At 41.3% G+C, this 17552-nt stretch overlaps 1 protein-coding gene across 7 annotated transcripts in view; it reads left to right on the forward strand.

Moving 5' to 3' along the window:
• SEMA5B (semaphorin 5B) overlaps positions 1-17552 on the forward strand; it is a 350137-nt gene that overhangs the window by 25205 nt on the left and 307380 nt on the right. The window lies entirely within an intron of this gene.

Consider the following 17552-nt stretch of genomic DNA (forward strand, 5'->3'; position numbering starts at 1 on the left):
CTCCAATGTTCTGGGCAGAGAGGAGGTTCCCAGGCTAGTGTGCCTTTTCTTCTTTTGTTCCTTAATTACTTGAGGGATATCTTGAGTGATTTCTTGAGTGATTTCCTGAATCCCACTTAGGTGGGTCATTAGGTGTGGATTAGTTGCTAAAGCCTTCGTGTCTTGAACTCTTGAACTTTGTGAAGAGTTTTTCTGAGAAGATGGCTGTACTGCACTTGGTTGTGCTCTGGCTTGGCTTCGTGTATAGGGGCGAGCTGTGGTTTTGTGGCCTGTGCCAGCCAGATCTGTGTAGGGATTGCAGGGGGGTGCAGCATCCGGAGGTGCCACCCTGGTTTGGCTACTGGATGGTGTCTGTAATTTATCTGTGGAGAGGGTCTGGGTTTGGGTCTGGTGTGGTTGATTGGTGATGGCGTTCTGTGTGCCTCTGGATCTGGTGTCAGATTTTGTGGGGAGGGCTAATTTCCAGATGTCTGGCAAGCGGGATGTGTCGTCACGCTTGTTCATGTTGTGAGGGTGTTTCTCTATCTCGATGGCTTCCATGATTATTCTCTTGTGGTGATGTTCCATGTTAAAGAGCAATTTGGAATCTGCAAAATTAATTTCGTGTCCTGTTTCTTTCATGTGAAAGCCTTTTGCACCAACCAAAAAATAGCCAATATCCTCAGAAACCCCAAGGATAAAATTCAGTTGGAAAACCAAGGGGTCTATGAAATACCCTGCAAAGTCTGCCCAGCCACGTACATTGGACAAACAAACAGACGAATAAATGCACGTATCGCAGAACACAAGAATGCCGTCAAAAAAGAAGAAAAAACTTCCTCTCTTTTCCAACACATGAAAGAAACAGGACACGAAATTAATTTTGCAGATTCCAAATTGCTCTTTAACATGGAACATCACCACAAGAGAATAATCATGGAAGCCATCGAGATAGAGAAACACCCTCACAACATGAACAAGCGTGACGACACATCCCGCTTGCCAGACATCTGGAAATTAGCCCTCCCCACAAAATCTGACACCAGATCCAGAGGCACACAGAACGCCATCACCAATCAACCACACCAGACCCAAACCCAGACCCTCTCCACAGATAAATTACAGACACCATCCAGTAGCCAAACCAGGGTGGCACCTCCGGATGCTGCACCCCCCTGCAATCCCTACACAGATCTGGCTGGCACAGGCCACAAAACCACAGCTCGCCCCTATACACGAAGCCAAGCCAGAGCACAACCAAGTGCAGTACAGCCATCTTCTCAGAAAAACTCTTCACAAAGTTCAAGAGTTCAAGACACGAAGGCTTTAGCAACTAATCCACACCTAATGACCCACCTAAGTGGGATTCAGGAAATCACTCAAGAAATCACTCAAGATATCCCTCAAGTAATTAAGGAACAAAAGAAGAAAAGGCACACTAGCCTGGGAACCTCCTCTCTGCCCAGAACATTGGAGGCTATACACCACACCTCCTCAACAGTATTTATAGGAACTCAAACACTGAGATCCTGCTCTGTTCCAGTAACAAGAAGCCGAAAGCACCAGCCTGAAGATGACGAGTGAGACCTCGTCGAAACGTCGCCTAGACACCCCAACTTTTACACGGGAAGACACCCGAGGACACCAAAACCTCCATATATATATATATATATATATATGGTGTCTCCCATCAGGTTTGAATGCTGTTACATTTGTATGTGCACGTTCTTCTAATGCAGGGGTCAGCAAACTTTTTCAGCAGGGGGGCAGTCCACTGTCCCTCAGACCTTGTGGGGGGCTGGACTATATTTTGGGGAAAAAATAAAAATGAACGAATTCCTATGTGCCACAAATAACCCAGAGGTGCATTTTAAATAAAAGCACACATTCTACTCATGCTGATTCCTGGACCATCCGCGGGCCAGATTTAGAAGGCAATTCGGCTGGATCCGGCCCCCGGGCCTTAGTTTGCCTACCCATGTTCTAATGCATTGTCAAATCTGCTTCTGTGTACTGTATCCTGTGTTGTTTTTGAAAGCTGGCATCACAACACAGTTGTTATCACTAGGTTTCATTTTATCCTTTTACATCTGGGTTTTGCAACCCTCTATCTTTTTTGAGGTAACGTAGTCAGAGAGTCACTGAGTGTCTTCCATAAAACCGTTGTTCTTTGCAGATAGTTTGGAGGGGCATATTATTTAGGGTGCATGTTCAGTCCCTGCTGGGTGCTGGCCAGTCCTGTTGGTTCTCACTGTTTTCCTGCTTGAACTGAGAGTAGGACCACAGACATAGCCAATGCTATCCTGAAGCTGTACATTTGGGCTGCCATTTGTGGTGATTTAATGTACTTCTGTTACAATGAGCAGAGGAAACACAATAACATAGGAATTAGCCTTATAATGAATTGACCTGGGATCATAAGCATGTAAGCAAGATGAATTCTGTTGCTGCTGAGCTATGGCCCTTCCCTAAGATGCCTCTTTTCATTTTAAAGAGGCTTAAACACATGTTGTGTTTTGTGCATTGTTCCAGTTGGTAGGCTTCCATTGGCCACTTCTCTTTCTGTAGCAGTAACTGGCCTCCCACATGAGAAGGAGCCATTGTTATCCCAGTTTTTTTGCATGTTTATTGTAAAATAAATCATACATCAGAAATACGTATGTGAACCTTTGCTACATAAAATATTAATTGTGCCTGTGGAATCCACTCTGTTCAGCTGAAAGTAGATTGAGTTTTTTCAGAAAGAAAGCAAATGTGGGAATTTAAGTAAAGTATTGATATATCTGACATCCTTCTCATAATGGAGTCTTGAATCAATTTCCTTTCTTCTTTTAGTGCTTTGACGCTAAAAGCACAGTTTCTTACTTGGAGGAGTATGACTGATTTCCTATCCAAGAACTTGTTCAGATAGGATGCCTTACTGTACAATATCCCTATAGGGGTATGTAGGCACCAATATGGTTCTGTTTCCTATATTGCGTGCTAGGGCCTTCTTGTAAGTACACGTTCACTGATGCGTGTTGATCCCTCATGGTTTGCATCATTAATTTTTGATTTGAATATGAAACACCTATTGTGGATCAAATACAGAGCTTTCATGTTGGCTGATATTTCCTCACATTTAAAACTGTTCAGTTGAGGCAGATCACAGATTCAGCTGAGACTTAATAAGTGGTGAGATAGATATTAAGGGATGTACATGCATTTGGGGGGAGTTGAGCATTGAATAAGAAGCATTGGGAAACCTGAGTTAAGCTAGCAACCATTGTATTATTTAAGGACCTACTTTTAATTTTTGAACATTTTGAGAGTTTTGGTAGCGCCTGCTAATGAGATGGTTTGCCATTAGATGCAGGGATGCATTAATTTGAAACTGTTTAGCCCAGTTTTCATAAGTGAGATTATATGCACAGCACACACCATTTTCTCTAAAAGTGATATACTGGGAAAGATAACTTTTAGGAACCAAGTCAATAGGGTAGTGCAGCATTCTTTCATATGAAAAATAATAATATCACATCTTGCCAACATAGGATTCCTTTAAAAAATCCTCTCATTTATATCCTCCCCTGCCTCTTGTGAAGTTTTACCCATTTTATCCTCTCCTAACACCATGAGGTAAGTTAGGATGAAAGACCGTGGCTGGTCCAAGGTTACCCTGTGAGCTTTATCCTGCCAAGTAGAGGATTTGAATCTGGGAGCTGTCTTTGGCACAGTTTGGTGGAAATATGGAATACAAATGCGACAAATAATAATAAAATAGTAGGACTTTGTCAAGTGCTTAAGAGTCAACAGTTTCGTCTTACTTCAATAATACCCCTCACCCTGTTCACTGTTCTTCATTGCCCCGTTCATTAGCTGTTTTGACACCATTAGAAAACTAACAACCTTGTTATAATATTGGTTTGTCCCAACCAATCAGGGATGTAACCAGCATGATTTTTAGAGCTATTTTCCCCCAGTTTAAAAATACTGTTTTTTACCTGTCCTTCATTAGAGGCCCCAGGGCAGGTTACAACAATAAAACATACAATTACATCTCAAGTGAGGGATGAATGGATAGATGGGGGCTGTACAAGAAAAGCTGTGTACGGACACCTGAGTGAAGAAACTGGAGCGGAGCCATGACAGAATCAGAAACTTTGTAAAAACAGACTCCATTGGCTGCTTGCGTCACTTCGTCCCTGTTGAATTTTCAGACTCAGGACCCACTTTTAACCCAAACGTGCATTTGGGGAACCGTTTCCTAATCCTTTACCATTTATTTGCATGGTAGTAGTGCTACTGTTGTGACTCACTGGGATCAGACTGTGACCCATAGTGGGTCTTCGCCCCACAGTTGAAGACCAGTGCTCTAACACATGTCCCTTGCACTCACAAAACAGGAACGTTCTGCCCCACTCATTTTCTTGGTGCCAGATGTTAGCACATCATATTTGCACACACTTCATTTAAACTTGCCAGTGGTTTCTTTTTTAGTCTGAAATAACAGGAATCAACAAATGAAAAAATGCTAAGTTGCTGTATATTAGTCAACCAAGTGATTAACATTACGGTACATGCAAGTTAATATATAGATACCAGACAAGTCACTTTATAATCTTTGAAAAATCATCTCGCTTCCTTGGCCTTAGATGCAGAGAATTGTTTACAGCAATTTAGTTAACATTGAACAGTGTACCGAGGCAGACAGCTTTTGACTTAAAATCTGATTAAAAACACCTTATTCAGTCAGTGATTAATTGAGTAATGTCTCTCACTCTAATCTAAATGTTTTATAACTACAATTCTGGTCTTCCAGGAAAAGGAGCAGTAGATAGACTTGGCAAAATGCATAGCTGCATTTAACATTTTGTTCTGTCATTCTGAGAAAACCAGCAAAGTGGGTTCTGACAGTTGATGAGCAAAAGGGACTTTGCTAGGGAGCAGTTCTATTAAAAGTGCATCTAAGTAACTTGCCTGAATGACATCACTGGAATGGCAAGTGATGGTGTTTTACATTTGAGACTATACCACGAGTTTACTGCAGCCGACCAGTCTATGGCAGTGGCAAGTACTCTGACACTGCAATCTTATGAACGTCTACTCAGGAGTAAGCTCCACTCAGTTTAATGGAATAGGGCATAGTCCCAGCTGAGTGAGTAAGCTGATTTCAGATAGAGTAAAACTCATTCCCTTCATTCTTGATTTCAAAACTGCACAAAATAAAGTCTGAAAAAGCCACAGTGAGAATGTGGTTTACTTTGGGTGGGAAACTGATATATTTCACCATTCAGAAGGAAGCCTGCATTTTTCTACCTGCTAATGGATTATGAACCAGTGAAAGAAACACAAAAAAGGTCCTCAGATGTAATTACTGTACATTTTATACAAGTCCTGAAAGCATCCGTTAGAAGCAAAGCTCATATATTTTCAGCCCATCAACCCAGTGGTCTGTTAGCATCAGCTCAGAGCTTTCTGAGTTGGCAAGCAGATGGTGTCTTTTGCATTCCTCCAGCGTGCTAGCACTGCCAGTTGGATGTTTGAAAGGCTCATTAATTTTACTCACTGTTTGGCAATAAGACCTTGCTTGTTCTTCTCTCTGTTCCTGTTTTCTGATAGTTGTGGTTTTGTGTGTTTGTTTCCCCCCAGTTGTAGTTTACTTGTTGCTTTGATATAACATAGCATTATTGGTCTTGCAGGGAAGCCAGAATGGAAAGTGAGGGTGAGCAAAGAGACAGTGGTTTGCATTCACTAGATTCAGAGTTACGCAGCCTGCACAGTGAGGGGTGGGAACCAAGAGTTAAATATGGTGTGGGTGCGTTTTACCACTCAACTTGTTATTGTGGGGTAATTGCATGTAACTTGTCGCTACAGGTGAATGGCTGATTCAATGGCTGTGGGATATGACACTTTTCTGAAGTGGAAATGCTGGAATGAAATATGTGGAAATAATGGAAAGCATTGTTACTGATTGGATTGCCAAGCATATAGAACATGTCTTGCTGCAGCAGAACCAGCATGACTTTTGCAAGAATAAGTCCTGTCCCGCTAACCTATTAAGGATTATTTGAGTCAGCCCACTATGTACTTGAGTAAACTTAACAGTCATGGAATAAAAGCAGAGGTCCTCTTATGGATCAGTAACTGGTTAAGGAATAGGAAGTAGAGAGTAGTGATAGCTGGGCATTGTGAGGAAGCTCAAAAAGCATCTCTCCAAACAGAATGAATGAGCAGTAAAAATGGCAAACACAATTCAGTGTGAACAAGAGTAAAATGATGTACATTGAGGCAAAAAACAATAATCCGAATTTCACACATATGATATGGTACAGTCCACTCAGCCTTCTCAAGGTTCTAACATTTTGCAATGTGTTTAGACGAGGCATGTACTTGGATTTACTTAATGTTCTTCTTGCATATGTGTGTAACAAAGCCCATGCTGTAAGATACTTGCAAATATTAGTTTTCCTACATTTGCATCCCTTACTTTCTCGGTTATGAAACCCAAGGAGGTGTATGCCATGCCCAGACACATGGTGGTAGTCAGCAATTATCACTCAGAGTAGACCCACAGAAACTAATGGAGCTAAGTTAATAATTTCCATTGACTTCAATGGGTTTGCTCTGAATACCACTCATGAACTGGACTTAGGCTTCCTTGGTTTCAGCAAAGTGATATCCTCATATGCCTTCAGACCATACGCTGGGAAATACCACTGAAGGATTGTTGTTTGGCTACTTATTTAACTGGTAAGATATGCATTTGGAAAAATCGCAGAAGTCTTGTTTGCCACCTCAGCAGTTCAACAGATGATAAATCACACTCCTGGTGGGTTATTTTTTAATAGTTTAAGATAGTTTTAAAAGGTGTTTTTCTGTGCAAGGCCAGGTTGGAATGTGCACTAATAAATGCATGCATAAATCTTCCCCACATTATAGTTTTACTTTGGGAGCAGTTCTTTAAGTAAATATGTTAGCCTTGGACACAGCCCTAAGGCTACTATCGATTCAGTTGTACAGTCCAGCACTTATAAAAATGGAACTTCTGCCAATGTGTTGAGTATGAAAGGAGGGCACTGTGTGTTGAAAGAACAGCGGTTCTTTGTTTCACTGACCTAAAGTTGACTGGATAAAACTTACTTCACATGTTGAGGCAGAGTCGCTTTCACAGAATCTACAAAGAAGCTGGGAAGGCATTTATCTTAGTTTAATTTTCTTGAGGGCACAGAGTAGGAGTCCAGGTGAAAATGGGGCCCATCCTTCTCTCTTTAAAGTAAGATCGTGAGCGCAATCACTTCTGATCAAAGAAGTGCCTGTTGAAGAAATTGACTATGCTTCTTGCATTAACACAGTTTTATGGTGGCTGTCAGCTCCTACCTTTTGTCAGTGCAACTTCATTCGCTCCTCTATCTCTCTTTCATTCCCTCTTCTCTCTCTCTCTTTCTCTCTCTCTCTTTTAATGTGTCTCACAAATCAAGGTGAGATGGCTGAACAATTTTGTCATGTCCTTTTGCTCAGACTTAAAAGAACGCTGTCAGCTATCAGTGAAAGGAAATTGGGTGGTTCTGGAGTTTTTGCGGACCACCTGTGCCCTGATTGCATAACGAGAGCATTGCTCATTATCTTGAGCAGAGTTGGTGTGACCAATGTCCCCAAGGCTGTTTCCTCAGGCTATTAGCTAGTGATACCCAGAACATTGCCACTTTCACAAAAAACAAAATGAAATCAGGTGTGATCAGCTTTTAGAGGCAAGGTGCCGCTGTTTGTAAGACTATATATACAGTATACTTGGCTAAATTTTGTGAGACCATCATAGGGCATCCCTGAATTTCCCATTTCCGTAATGTTTTAGAAGGAAGCTGTGTTAGTACTATTTGATCTTCTCAGCCACAACACTGAACCATCCTCGTACTGGGCTGGTGTTGCTGACATTATATCAGGCTGTAGCAGAGGAATAGTAGAATAATAGAATTGTAGTGTTAGAAGGGACCATGAGGGTCATCTAGTCCAACCCCCTGCAGTGCAGAAATCTTTTGCCCAAGAAGACGTATTTTGAAACATGGTTTGATTCTTGTTGACTGCGCCTTTTCAGTTCTGCATGGGTTAGCAGCTAGGTCTATGAGGAATAATTTTCATATGCTAGAATTGGGATCCTGAGATGTTCATCTAAGGTTGTGAAGGCCAAGATGGACCTGGATGATGAATGCAAAACAGGTGGGTAGAATACTTTGATGCCGAGTCAGTGCACTTAATTTGGTTCTGTGCTGCTGGATTTTGTTGCTTTTTCATGAGCTTCTGTGCCTGCTTCTTGAGGGTTCAGAACATTTCAATTAAAGATGTTCAGCTAAACGTTTTGTGGTTTGCAGAGTAATAGGAACATTAACAGTAATTGGAACATTAACTTTGCGGTCCATATGTATTCCTCTTCACACCACACTACTCAGTTCTTAATATAATTTACTGTTATTAAAAGCCAAGCACATTTGGAAGATGTCATTCTGGAAAATGAAAGATTACTTTGGTATCTGGGTTTTTGCTGTCCATGTCAGCTGAATATTTCTCGTGTAGACGTCTCAGGAAACAATGAGTCCATCTCTTCACAACCTTCGACTTCTCTGGCCAGTTGCTTTCCCAGCTATCTACAGTGCAGTTGACAGAGTATTTGGATTTAAGTCTACATTCATACCTCATGTTGCGTCTGCTTCAGGTTGCGTTTTTTTAGGTTGTGGACTGCCGAAATCCGGTAGTACTAGAACAGGTTACTTCTGGGTTTCGGCAGTCGCGCATGCGCAGAAGCGCTAAATCCCGCACGGATCACGTTCGCAACTGTATTTTTCTTCCTGCAGCCGCCACATTTCCTGTGGGTGAACTGGTGCTTCATTGTGGTACACACTTTCAAGAAGGGGCGGGAAACCTCTGTGGCACTGCAGATGATGTTGGAATCCAATTCTCATCAGCCCTAGCCAGAACTGTCAATTGACATGAATGTTGGGAGTTGTAGTCCAATAACAGTTGGACAACAACGGCTTCCCCATCCCTGACGTAAATGTACATATTCTGTTGGCATGCACCAGATTCTGTGGGCAATAGCTGCCTCCTGACTGTTTGGAGACGTGTCTCTTCTGCTTTACTTATGATGTTGGTTGAGAACATACAAAACTGGAACATGCCTTCCAACCAACACACAATTTTCAACATAATTCATCACTGGATCTAGTTTTGGTTGAAACATTTTCTCAGTGACTTTTAACTTTGTCTTCCTGTATCTGGCTGCCTTTTGTCTTCTTCACACATCTCCCCCAAATGGTAATGCTCTTTATTTAGATACTAATATACTCAGCACCTTCCTTCCTCTTCGTTATAGGCCTTCCACATTTTCCAAGGTGGTAAGTGCCATTGCATACTCATCTTAAAGCAGTTTCCCCAGTACAGTGGTACCTTGATTTACAACCATAATCTGTTCTGGAGGTCCGTTTGTAAACCAAAACTGGTTGTAACCCAAGGTGCGCTTTCGCCAGTGGGGCCTCAAAAAAAAAAAAAAAAAAAAAAAAGGTTCGTAATCCAAAAAAATGGGTTGTAATCCAAAAAAAGTTTGCAAACCGGGACACGCACTTCCAGGTTTGACGTGTTTGTAATCCAAAATGTATGCAAACCAGAGTGTTTGCAAACCAAGGTACCACTGTATTGCAGTGTCACTGTGAAACAAAAACTGCTAATATGATAAATATGAACTTCCATGCTTCATCTGGGACTTCCATCTTTAAATCTCTATCCCACTTCCTCACATGCACTTCTCCATCTAGTTTCCGAGTAGTCAGTAATACTCCATATATTTAACTTATTTTTCTCACTTGCTCCTGTTACTTCAAATTCTGTTAGTTCTTGATTAAACACATTTTTTTCATTCTGTTTCATCAAAAACAATTTTACTTCTGTATATTGAAAAGATAGCAGTCTTACTGCATTGACACACACACCTGGCTCATATGCTACTACATTATTGTTTCGTACCAAATCTTAGCATCTGTCTATATTTTTCTGCTGCCATAATTTGAATTTCCATAGGTATCCACCTGGGTTGAAGCTTTCATATCTGATTACAGAACCAATTGGTGAGACGTTAGGTGCTAGTTAGGACCTAAATTTATCCCATGCTTCTAAATAGGTATTGATTATATAGTCCTCTCCTTTAAACATCATGCTCGCAACAGAAAACACTGGAAATAACTACTCGCTGACATAAATATAAATAAAAAAGTTAAAATAGTGGTCAGCTCCACAGGGGATTCGGATATGTAATTTGGCACATTTTACTAGAGAATCTTCTGATATTCTATTTTATGCAACAAACAATCTTAGTAGTTGTGTCTGTGGTTTATGTTGTATATTGTATGTGTGGTGCCTGATGATTTTTAATGGTTATTGCTGTTTCTCCTTTTGTTATTTTTCTGAATGATGGCTAGCACAATAAAAGTCTATGATGATGATGATGATGATAAATAAAAAAGCACCTCTTGTCTGCAATTGTTTGTGTTTTTTCAATGGAAGCCTTCACTGATGCAAGCTACCGAAAGGTGATAACTTGCTGGGACCATGACATGGAGAGAAAACGTTTAATATTCCCCTCCCCTGTGTCTGCTTCCCACCCCATGGTCCTGAGGTTGCTCGGGCTTCCCACAGCTGCTTATTTACTTAGCAAAAAACATGCATGTTGATTGCTTTCATGTAATGGCAGCTGCTGCATTTAGTTTGGCCATTAATTCCAAGAACTAAAGGAACCATTCTTACCTCTGTGAGTGTTGGAGTGCTGCTTGTGGTCACAGACCATTCCAATATGTTGAGTAAGGGAGGCTTGCTTAGCTAGGACTCTGTTGCTCCATATTGTGGGTGGGAGGGAGAGATGAATAGACATTCTGTGGCTGTAGGTATTTGAGGGCTCTGCATACACATTGCTTTCCTCCAATGGAGATTCAGGAGTCATGCTGTGAGGCATGGTCTCTTCCTCTGTAGTGAACCCTGTAGCAGTGCTTGTCCTGGCAGTGATGGTGGTGAAGATGCCCAGTTGAGATGGACTATGTCAGGAAGAAGTATAAGCGATATGCCCTCCTTTTGTCTGCTGTTAGTGCAAAGTACACAAAACCCACATGCCCAATTGTCTTCTCCCCAGTTAGACATCAGGGCAGAGCAGTAGCTCCATGCTTCTCATCTTGAGCTATGAACACTATACTCACCCATAGTCCTGGTTACTTGCTTTGGTTGGCTGGCACTTGTAGTGACCTCCAGTGTAGGGTAGTAATGTCATGCCATCATTAAGGGTGAGACTCTGAGTGACCACAGGAATCCACCTAAGCTCCATAACCTGGCTTACCCCATTGCTACCCATTGTGCTGGCCATATACTACTGACATAACGGTTGTTGGCCCTGCATAACACCTGTGCCACAGTAACACCATTCTGATGTAATGCATTGTAGCACTGGCATAAGTGTGATCTGATCTTTGCCCAGCAGAGCAACTGAGGATTGTACTGCATACCATTGTTGCAATCCACCTTGAATATGATTGTATTTGATTGACAGAAACTGTGATGATGGCTTAGTGGAAGTAGCACATTGGTGGTATGATAACAACAATAAACATTATCCTCCTAGGAAAAATAACTACACATTACTTTCATTAAACAGTGGTGTTCTATTTTCTCCTTTCCATTTGTACAGATTTCAACATATCTTCTTGAAATAGCTCTTTAAAGTGTCTATTCTCACCCCCACTCCGCTTTTTACGTATTAGAATATAATTGAACTGAATGAAATCTATGCAGGCACGAAGCAGCAATTACTCAGCCGTGCTTTTTTTTTTTAATTCACAGAAGTAGTTTAATCCCCACCTCCCCGCTTGAACTCTAAACGCCAGTTGGTAGTTTGAAAGTATAGATCATTAAACTAATTAGGGGCTTTTGGAGTAATGTCGAGCAGTATGACAACCTGCAGAAATACACAGATGCCGAATGGTGTTAAGAAGCACTATGAGAGTATAGAATGTACAAACGTAGCATTATTTGAAAAGTGAGGCCCCTTTGTAAGTTCACTCAACATGCTTTGTTCAAAAGAAACATTTTCTCTCCAGAACCAAGTTTGCCAAAATGTGACTTGAGTTTGCAATGGAGCATGGCTGTGTGCAGTGATTGGCTGGGACATGGGATGTCACAAATTTTATCTTCTCCTACCCACCAGTATAAAAGGGAGATTTCTCAAGTATTTTTAATGAAACATTGCATGTGGGGTTTTTTTCATATAAATAAGATGAAATTCATACAAACAACAGATAGCTCCTAGGGAGAAACAACACCTGCTGAGCTATTGAGCCGGTCCCTGCGCTGCTGAGACCACTGTCACCATCGCCAGCTGCAAAAGGAGAGTCGGGGGGACCAGAAAGACCAGAGGAGCCATGAAGGAACACGCCCCCCTGGCCAATTTTGGTCCCATAAGCCATTTCCGAAGACAGTCCTGGCCATAGGGAGTAGTGCAGCCACCCAACAAGGCTTGCCTTGCAATGGAGTGGGGACACCATGGACCTGCCCCCCAGCCCTGCATCTTCCATCCGGAATGGAACCGTTTCTAAAATAAATATCTAAAATAAAGATACAAAAAGTTATATCAATAACAGCAACAACCCGCCCTCATAAAATGCCCCAGCATCTGCTCAGCAGCCTCAGTTTTTATGGCTGGAGTTGATCAGGACCCCCATCTCCCAAGCCAGGTGGGAAAAGGGCTTGCAAGGCAGGAAGCAAGTTTTCCAGGACTCAGTCAAGACTCTGTGGAGGCGTTTGGCAGGCTAGGAGTACAGTGGTACCTCGGGATAAGAACTTAATTCGTTCTGGAGGTCCGTTCTTAACCTGAAACTGTTCTTAACTTGAGGTACCACTTTAGCTAATGGAGTCTCCCGCTGCCGCCATGTGATTTCCATTCTCATCCTGAGGTACTACTTCCGGGTCAGTGGAGTCTGTAACCTGAAGTGTCTGTAATCCGAGGTGTCTGTAACCAGAGGTACCATTGCAATAGCAATGGGCAGTCTGTCTTTGAAGACAGGTTGCCTTCTATTTCATGAATGCCAGGGCTTATGTGCTCTCACAGTTCACGCATTGTTGGGTATTTTTCTTTTTAGGTGAAAGCACATGAGTATGTTTACTGAAGAGCAAACATGAGGCTGTGTATTTAAAAAAAGAATTTCCCTTAGAATTGAAATTGGCTAGAAATAGAAGCTGCAATCTTGTCTAGTTAGTTTCTCCCACTTCATTGACTTAGATTGGAGATGGAGAAGCAGTTGCAATTAAGAAAATGGTACAAATGGGATTTCCTCCTGCAGTGAAGCTGTCCATTAGATTTGAACAATTAAAAAAACTATTGATGCTATAGATTACAGCGGTACTGTAGTAATGTAGTAAGTGAAAAGCTGCTTCATTGATACCCAGTTTAAGGAACATGTAGATATTCTAAATCTGATGTCTTTGAGCCCAAATCTGGATTTTGGAGGCTTGGATTTGGGGTGTTTATACTCAAAAAATCTGATGTAATAAATTCAGGAGTTCAACAGCAATAATGAATTTGTTTCATAATGTGAGATTTGTGTATGTATTTGTTTTCTCCAAACCGTTTTAGTACTGGGGCATAACTTCAAACTAAGCTACTTCAAACTCAGCACCTTGGTGTAAGAAGAGGGAGAAAATACCAGGATAGGAATAACGCCATGTGGTCCTTTGTGTAAAATTGTTTTGGAAATTCTAAGAGAAATCCAGATCCACGGGAAATCAATGGCAAAACTCCACCAGATTTTGTTCTTAAAAGCCTTAGACTCGCACCCTCAATGTGTAATTTTCAGTGAGGTTATTCTAATAACAATCACATGAAGAAAGCCTCTTCATGAAGTTCAGCTTTGTTAGTAACCAGTCAGAATGATCTATTTCCAGGGCGTATAAATAAATAAATAAAATAAATTCTTGTGTGGTCTTTTTCTTTAAAACCCTAACAAAGCAACAGTTCTCCATACAAATGATAGCCTGCTGGTGTAAATAACTGCTAACAAAAGGGTACTCTTCTGTTGTTGTTTTTGTTGTTGTTTGTTTGTTCCCTGGAGCTTTTGCAAATTATTAGCAGGAATGTAGTGCATAATGGCTGTTCCTCAGCAAGGTGCCACTGAATTCCACTGGTGCTGATTTCACAGGTGAGAGGGCAGGTGCTAATTCATGAGGTGCACAGTGCCCCTCGTCCTCTTGAAGCAGGGACCCAACAGATGCCAGGGCAAAGGACCAGAGCCCCAAGAGACCTGGCTGCTTCCATTGCTTCTGTGTTAGCTTTGTGTATTTCAGCCATGCCAACTTTGAGGGAGGCTCTGGTCCAGTTTGAGCTCTGGGGTAAAGCCAGCTGTGTCTGCAGGCTTTTCCTGTGTTTGTGGTGATGTCAGTTTGGCCCAGGGTAGTTAAACTTCTGACAATATTTCAACTAAGACCCTCTTTTATTCAGGGGCTTAGAAGCTTGCCATAAAAGTGTACTCCATGCTGGTGTTTAGGCACACAGCAGCCCCTCAATAAAGTGTCTGGGAGCAAGGTTTCTCTCCCTGGCCTCAGTATTGCTCTTGTCTTGCAGCCTGTTTGGAGGGAGATGAATTTTAAAACATCCTGGATTTAAAATAGAGTGAATTCTTTTTTCTTTTCTTTTTTAAAGGTACCCACCTGCATGTCTGATATTAGCACCTTCTAACATTTGCGTCACATCAGACTGATGCATTAGGCTTAATAAAGGGACTTCAAGGGAAGTTTTTGGTGTCCTGGTGTATTAATTGCCATTGGTGTATGATTCATGTTAATTGTGATTTGGTACTCTTATATGGTTGCTCGCTAATTGAGACAGTGTTTGAAACTGTAGAATTCCTTGGCATTGTGTGTGGCTGGCTGCACCTGCTGTTCAGGATTTTAACCCTAGTGTATGCACATAAAGAATGGCTGAGTTCAGATAATTCTCTCGCTACTTAATAAGCAAGGGAACATCTCATCACGTTCCTCTGAAAAGCATTGAGGGATCTTCTAGAATGGCAGAGAATGTAGTGCGGGGATGGCAGCAAGACAAGGGAGTTGGCAAGATTTGGAAGGAGCACACTTTGCAAGAAAGGGGAGTGCTCATTGCTTGTGCAAAACACTGTGTGGACTCAAACCGGTGATATCAAACATACATACATACATACATACATACATATTTTGGTTTCTATGCCGCCTTTCCATAGTTAAAAGAATGCTCAAGGCAGCTTACAATGTGAAAAAAGATACACAATTACGAGCATAACAAAACACCAAAAAGTGTACAACCAAATCAAACAATTTGCACATAAATAATAAGATCTGAAACAAAGATACAAAAATTAGTACCAATAACAGTAACAACTCTCCACCCCCGCTGCCGCCAACAAACTCCCCAATAAACAACCCCCAAACAATTCCCAGACCCAATAGTTGTTTCTTTGTTAATCTCTGAAGAAAATTCTATGTAGGCTCACCTGTCATTTGCTGACATGTATTTTAAGGTTACAACTTTTATTTCTCTTAAATATATAGCAAAAATGAAATGACAAGTCATGATTGTTGGGATTCAAGTACAGTATTGTGCTAAAGAAAAAACCCAATAGACTGAATTGTGCCTAACATCCATTAAGTCACACTTTAGGAGATGGTTTTTTGTGTGTTTTAGTTATTCACCGATTGATTTTTGTCCTATCTTGATTCAAGAATGAAGGCACTAGAAACAGAAAACTAATGAAACTGAGAGGGGGGAAATGACACTTCTACACAGTCTAAATTTATTGAAAATGAAATCATGCACCATAAATAATTCCTCGTAAATGAAACTCTGCTCTATCTATCTTGTCTCGTAGGCACATTTTACACTGACTGTTAGATCTAAAGAAGCAAACTCTACCAAAGAAGATACATTTTATAATTAAATTTCTCATTAAGAGTTCCCACAGCAGAGTTGGGTTAAACATACAAACACTGGCTCTCTGTACAGTCCCTGCATGTCTGCTCAAAGTTAGTTCCACTGATTTCAGTGGTACTTACACATAGATAAGTGTGCATAGGATTGCTGTCTTGGTATTTGAGAGCCTGGGAATTTTGCATGCTAGCACTCTTACTGGGAACATTTTTATTTGAAAGAAAATGTTCATTCTCAGGACTGAAGCCCTAAGTATAGCTCAGTTGGTAGAGCATGAAACTCTTAATTTCAGGGCTGTGAGTTTGAGTCCCATGTTGGGTGAAATATTCCTGTATTGCAGAGGACCCTTGTGGTCCCTTTCAACTCTACAAATCTATGATTTTATGATTCTGTGACCATTTAGGTGTGGTGTAGCCATGGAAGCAGAGGCAATGTGTGGACTGATTGCGTATCTTCAAGTAGGAGGTGTTCTGGTTTAAACAGAATGCACTGTGGGAGCTGCGCACAGTTACTTCTGTGAGTGGGGTTTTCCAGAAAAAAATGGATTTTGATTCCCAACCCCCTGCGTCTATGGCAGTTTGCATCAGGCAGTTTTCTAAAGCCCTAGTGCAGAGCTTTCCAAACGGTGTTTCGCCTGCAGTGTGTAGGTGTGTTGTGTGAACGCTCCCCGCAGTCCTCCTGGGGCTGCAAAGGGGTTAGTTTAACCTTCAGTTTGCTAGTAAAACTGAATTAATGTGTCGTGAAATGATGCATGTCTAAAAAGTGTGTCACCAACATGAAAAGTTTGGAAAGCTGTATCCTAGTGAGGGATCTGATTGGGTATGTTTCTTTTCCTTGCATTTAGTAAAGGCTAAACAATGGAAAACTGCTAAGCTTGCTGAATATTGTCCGTTCATTATTACTAATTAACTTATAAAATAGAAAAATAAAGTACTGGAAATGTTCAGTTTGGGGAAATTATCTGTTCCATATTACTGTTAGATCTTTAGAATTGTCATTCTTTGTCAGTTTGGAGCCTGAATATGGCAAATTTTCTCCTATGTATTTTACCTGCTAAGAAGTCATTGGATTTGGCAGTCATCTGTGCTGAGATGGATTTAGTTTATCCTGATTTAGATTGTAAATGACCCCTCGGGCATAAGAAGAGACAAAGGGGTTAGCCTGCTGCATGCAGGCAAGAGCATGTCTTGCGTAGGCAAGGGTGTGCTTCATTAAATGGCTGAAGTTGTGGTGACTTGTTGCACCTTCAGCAACCGAGTTCATTACTAACCCCAAATTGAACTCAGGTTTTCCCTGTCCCAGCCCATCACTCTGCCTGCTTGACCATGCTTGTGCTCTTCAGGATTTTACAGAAGTGATGCCAGTAAATTCTTCTTTTGGGCAGATTTCCATAACTTCAGAACAGGTGTGTTGGATGCAGTTTATTAGATGCATAATTCATCCACTTTCCTGAATGGGTGTCTAATAAGCAAACCAGGAGCACTTGGAACATTTGGAAAGTCATTCTCCCTCATTTGTTTTTTCAACCTGTTTTGCTCTATCGGCTCTTCCTACCTTGACCTCTGCCATATGAAGGGATTGTGTCTGTCATGGAACAAATTGCATTCCATAG

This window comes from Podarcis tiliguerta (assembly GCF_965153285.1).
Source record: "Podarcis tiliguerta genome assembly, chromosome: 1".
NCBI classification, from domain to species: Eukaryota; Metazoa; Chordata; class Lepidosauria; order Squamata; family Lacertidae; genus Podarcis; species Podarcis tiliguerta.